General features: G+C 44.6%; 1 pseudogene; it reads left to right on the plus strand.

The window, feature by feature from the left end:
- The first annotated feature begins 2,163 nt into the window (after window positions 1–2,163).
- LOC148538705 (5S ribosomal RNA) lies at window positions 2,164–2,282 on the plus strand (annotated as a pseudogene).
- Window positions 2,283–6,094: the final 3,812 nt, after the last annotated feature.

A 6,094-nucleotide genomic window follows, 5' to 3' on the forward strand; every position in this document is an offset into this window, starting at 1 on the left:
CGAACGCAGGCGTGTCTGAGCGTCTTAACGCCGTTACAGATGCATGCATAATTAAGACGCAGCATCATAATACATGTCACATGGCTGAATTACACATTGAAGCACTCACAGTGCTTGCGGTAGGGTATGGTCAGCCACAAGTGCTGCGTATGGATCCGATGTTACTTGATGTTACCGATTCTTGCATACACTTGCATACACAGGCTGGTGGGCATCGAAATACACACCGCAAATGCATGCCAAGACATAGTGGGCGTGCTAATGCCTTGCCGTGCGATCGCGGGATTTGCATACTTTGGCTGCGTGCGGACGCATCTAGCGAGCGTGTCTGAATCAGGCCCCTAGTACAATCCTACTGAGACTGTTTTCCCTTTTGCATACATATTTTATATCTCTGGTGATACAGAAGCAAATGAATGACTGACTTGTGTTGCCAGGTTTGAAATATTTGTAGCTACAAGCGACTGCTAGAGACATTTAAATGTTTGGAAAAAACTCTTGCAACCAATTTGTCATATATGGTGATAAATCCCTATAGAGAGCATATGCAATGTATGTAAAGATTTTCTCTGTTATATTCTAAGAAGGAGAAGGGGTGCATTGTATGGATAATTGTTTACAGTACACTACAATACAGGATGAGGACAAGGATAATATACATTGCTACATTAGCGACCATAACACCCAGATAACACTTGGTTGCTTTGCTCTGTTGCTTAAGTGCCCTATTGGGGAGTAAGAAGTAGATTAAAGTAAAGTAAGGAGAAGCATAAGAGGGTAGAGAGCTTACATTCTAAAGGGGATGGGCAGACAAACAGGTGTGACACAGATTGGGTAGACAGGGTGGAAGGAACATGTAGCAGCAAGTTAAGATGAGAGCTGGAAGGCTTTGATGAAGTAGTGGGACTTGAGAGCCCGTTTGAAGGATTGTAGAGAGGTGGATAGTCTGATAGGAAGAGGGAGAGAGTTCCAAAGGTGGGGAGCAGCACAGGCAAAATCTTGGAGGCGGGAGTGGAAGGAAGTAATCAATTGGCATGAGAGGCGGCGTGCATTTGTTGAACAAAGAGGGCAGACAGAAGAGTGAAGAGAGATGAGGTCAGAGATGTAAATGGGTGAGGAATGGGTGAGGGCTTTGTAAATGAGTGTGATGACATTGAATTGGGTTCTGAAAGGGAAGGGGAGCCAGTGAAGAGCTTCTAGGAGAGGGGAGGCAGATGCAGAGCGTTTGGAGAGGAAGATGAGCCAAGCAGCAGCATTGAGCACAGACTGGAGAGGAGAGAGATGGGATTTGGGGAGGCCAGATCGGAGGAGGTTACAGTAGTCCAATCTGGAGATGACCAGTGAGTGTATGAGGGTTTTAGTGCAATCCTGGGTGAGAAAGGGTCTAATCTTGAAAATAAGATGGAAATGACAAGACTGCGAGAGATTCTGGATATGTGGTTTGAAGGAGAGGGAGGAGTCCAGGATAACTCCAAGACAGCGCACTTTGGGGCTAGAGGAGATAGCTGTGCCATCAATTTGATAAACAAATGGTGTGAATTGCGGTTATGTTGGAGGGTGGGAAAATGATCAGCTCAGTCTTAGACATATTAAGTTTAAGAAATAGCTGGAACATCCAGGAAGAGATGGCAGAGAGACAGTTGGAGATACGAGTGAGGAGAGAGGGGGAGAGGTCAGGGGAGGAAACGTAGATCTGAGTATCATCAGCATAGAGATGATAATGGAGGTCAAAAGAGCTGATGAGTTCACCTAGTGAGGACATATAGAGTGAGAATGGGAGTGGTCAAAGAACAGAACCTTGCGGACCACTACTGTAAGAGGCAGCGTAGGGGAAGAGGAGTCATGAGAGGAGACAGAGAAGGATCGTTCAGAGAGGTAGGAGGATAGCCCGTAGAGGGCAGTGTCAGTTAGACCAAGGGAGTGAAGGATTTGCAGCAGGAGAAGGTGGTCCACAGTGTCGAAAGCAGCAGAGAGGTCAAGGAGAATGAGCAGAGAGTAAACAATAGAAACAATAAACAGAGAAACAATAAACGTATGCTCATGCACTGCTTTTTTTGAACATTGCTTTATTTAATAAATTGGACTCCCAATATGATGTAGTCCTACAATTAATCTTCCATTGTCTGTATGCCTGGGTACTTTCACTCCCCTGGTCGGTGTTACACCTACAGCCATACCACACTGGATATACCCAATCTCATCTGATCTTGGAAGCTATGCAGTATTGGGCCTGGTTAGTACTTGGATGGGAGACCACCTGGGAATGCCAAGTGCTTTAGGTTAATACACACAGGAGTAGGATTGGAACAGAGTGGTACACAACATTGCACTGGCAGATTTCTGCTTATGTGTATAAATAGAGTAATTAACCAACGTATAATCATTGCAACACAATACTAGGAATACTAAGATACAGATCCTACGTATAAACTTTTGATATTACATAATAAATAACATGATATTACAGGAGGAATGTAAATATAAACAAATATATTTTCGCCAATAAACACAGGTTTTTATTGGTAGCACCTGTAATATAAAAATATTTGTACTTTATGTGTGACTACATGTAATAACTTAGTGTGGTATTTTTATGTACTGTAGTATATACATTTTTGCCATTTATAAACACAGGTGTTTTTTGGTAGCACCTGCAATATAAAGATGTTTGTATTTTATGTGGGATTACATGTTCATTTTGTTTGGTATTTTTGTGTAGTATGGGAACCCCTCAATTTTAACCGTTCTTGTTAAAAGTTATATTTTATGTGAATTTCTGATAAGCGTGCCCCAGCAAAGAGCCCTTCTTTTTTTTGCTTTTTGTCCATATCTATATAACAGGTCTGGGCTTTTGGGAGCACCACCAACAGTGATGTATGACATACGGTATAAAAATGGAATATTGTTGGTATGTATTAAATGTTGAATGATGTTCTGTGCAGAATCCTCTCTTTCCGTTTCGTTGTAAGTTAATCAACTCATCAACATCGGTCCCAACTGATCAAGTTCATCAATTCTTCAACAGCGGACTATTATCAATTAAGTTCTTCAATTCATCAACATCGGTCCCAACTGATCAAGTTAATCAATTCTTTAACATCGGATTTAATTCCATCAAGTTCTTCAAATCATCATCGGTATCAAACCGATCCAGCTCTTAATCGAGCGTCCTCGATCCCAATCCGATTCTGCTTATTCATTCAGTATTATATATCCAGTTCCATTCCAACCTGCTGTTCAATAAAGACATTCTATTCCTGTCCTTGCCTTTGGGCCCATCATCCACTGCTGTATCTCTATCGCCTCACATCTATAGATGAGGAGGTCCTGGCTCAAACCACCTAAGTTCATCCACGCCTCTCAAATCTCCTCTTCAGTCTCCCACACCTGTTCCAACCCTCAGGTGTGACAAGTCAAGTACGGGATCGTAGCTACGATGACATAAGTGTACATCTCTGCATCAGGCCCACAATACATGTCAGGACAATGTTATCAATACAGTAACTAACAAAGTAGCATTCACAATGTCAAAATAAGTTAAAGACGCTAATACAAACTAAGAGTTTTTATTAAGTTGACATAAATACAGACATCAGTTGCATTCTCAAATGTAAATCAAATGAAAATATGCTTTATTAATGCAGACCGATTGCTTATATCACTGTTATAATGCAACCGGATTATAGCAGCAACATTACATTGGCATTAGCATAAATATAGGGATTCAGATGTATTTACCCTATCAGAAGTCCCCACAAATGATCAGCTTCCAAAAATGTCTTTCTTATGGCCAGCATGCAATTCATTTTGTGTAAAAATGCCCTTACTGTTCCTTGGTTATGCTTTCAGCTCCTACCCAATCTCTACCTCTGCCCCCTTAGTGCAAGGGGTTATATGTGTAAAAATGCATCTCAATTGGCATGGCTACCAGTGGTAAATGCAGGATTTCTAGAGGGGTGTTTCCAAATGCTCGATTTTAGAGTGAGTGTGGCCAGTCCATGAAGAGGGTAGAACTGACACTTAACCAGCTTTAATATGTGTCATACAAAGTGTATTGTGTGTCATACTTCTACCATATACAGGACCAGCGATCACAGTAAGCCATTAGGTGCGGCAGTAGGTCCATCCTGTCTGAGCTGAATGTTTTTATTTTGGATATGGGCACCATTCCAAGAACATGTAGCACTAGTAAAATTATATTATATTACTATTTATATTGTGGTAATGGTGTGGGCTGGGGAGGGGGGTTTCCAGGCAGACGGAAACCCCCCCTGCGTTTGCCTATGGCTACGAATGTGGAAGATTTTTTGTTATGTGCAATTGCACAGTTGAAAAAAGTGTAAGTTAAAGAAATAAAGATTGTATTCCCAGGCATGGGACATGTCATGTCTTGAGGCACTGATCCATGTGGACTGTGGGCTTGATTCAGAGCCACTCGTAAGCGGCCGCTCGTTCGCACCGAGCGATGTTCACACCAGTCATTGCGGTCGGAAATCGGGCGCTCGCAAAATAACGAGTGCCTGCTAATTTGAGTGACAGGATGAGGCGTTTGTGGGTGGTAACAGGGGAAGGTGCTTGAAAACGGGGAGTGGTGATCCGAACGCAGGCGTGCCAAACGGTCAAAACGGGCGTTTTAAGGGTGTGCATAATTAACAAAGCAGCGTCACTGACCACGTCACTTGGTTGTTTCTTAGCCTGAACTGTTCGCATAATTGTGGTAGGATAAACCTACCACAAGCACTGCGAGCAGTTCAGATGCCTTTCAATGTACTCGATTAATCAAATAAATAGTGGAGATGACGTATGATGCGAGCGGCCAGGGGGCGTCTTTACAAAATAGCGAGCGCATGTTTCGTTCGCTCGCTCAGACATAGAGGCGTCAACAGACCGCAAAGAGCGAGTGCTCAATTGAAATAGCCGGCCCCTTTTTCTGAACGAGGGAGCGCAAATAGCGTCCGGCTCTGAATCAGGCCCTGTGTACTTTGTAGATGTTTTGCCTGTGCATACCTACAGTATTGTACAACAATTAGAGGTGCTGCTTTATCTTGAATATTTCTGCAACACAACAATTAATTAATCCTGTGGCAGTCCCAGGGAGTTAATGAGCTACACATATTGCTTGGCCTAAAAAAGCAAGTGACAAATCAAACTTAAGCAAGTGACAAATCAATAGTTAGAGGACATTTGAAGAGATCACTATTGCCATTTGTGATATCCTCCATTTGTAAAGAACATTGCAATGTTTCTTTATTTGTGGAAAGAGGCTGCAGTAGAAAGGGTCCCAATGTGCAAAAGAAAGTACCTGCAATGCTTAGGGGCAGTGGCGGGCTGGGCCGGGGGGCAGGGTGCCATGTGCCCCATGGGCCACAGTGTCATGCGGGCCGCGGGCAGTCTGTGTCACTGTGACACAGAGTGCACCGCGTGTGTAGCGCTGACCGGACGGACTGTGTGTTTGCTGTAATCAGCAGCCGCTGAGAGTCTATCAGACTCTCATCGGCTGCCGCTGCTCCCATTGCGGGAGGCATCTTCCGGCTCCCACAGTGGGTAATGGGAGAGCCGTCGTAATGATGACGTCTCTCCCATAATGAAAAGTGGCCAGAGGAGCCGGTGGAAGTGTCGGGACCTGGAGCGGGAGTTTCAGGTAAGTGTTTTTTTTATTTTTTTTTATTAAGTCTCTCTCTACTGGGGGGGGACTACTGGGGGCACTACCAGGGGGGGATTACTATGGGGGCACTACCAGGGGGGGATTTCTATGGGGGCACTACCAGCGGGGGATTACTACTGGGGTCACTACCAGGGGGTTGGATTACTACTGGGGGCACTACAAGGGGGGGAATACTACTACTGGGGGAACTACAGGGGGGGACTACTACTACTGGGGGAACTACAAGTGGGGACTACTACTACTGGGGGCACTACAAGGGGGGGCTACTACTGGGGGCACTACAAGGGGAGGGGACTACTACTAGGGGCACTGCATAGGGGGGAGGGACTACTACTAGGGGCACTACATAGGGGGAGGGGACTACCACTGGGGGCACTGCGAGGGACCACTGCTGGGGGCTCTATATAAAGGGCAATACTGGGGGTACTG

The sequence above is a fragment of the Taudactylus pleione genome, unplaced genomic scaffold, assembly GCF_031769625.1.
Source record: "Taudactylus pleione unplaced genomic scaffold, aTauple2 ptg000037l, whole genome shotgun sequence".
Classification (NCBI taxonomy): Eukaryota; Metazoa; Chordata; class Amphibia; order Anura; family Myobatrachidae; genus Taudactylus; species Taudactylus pleione.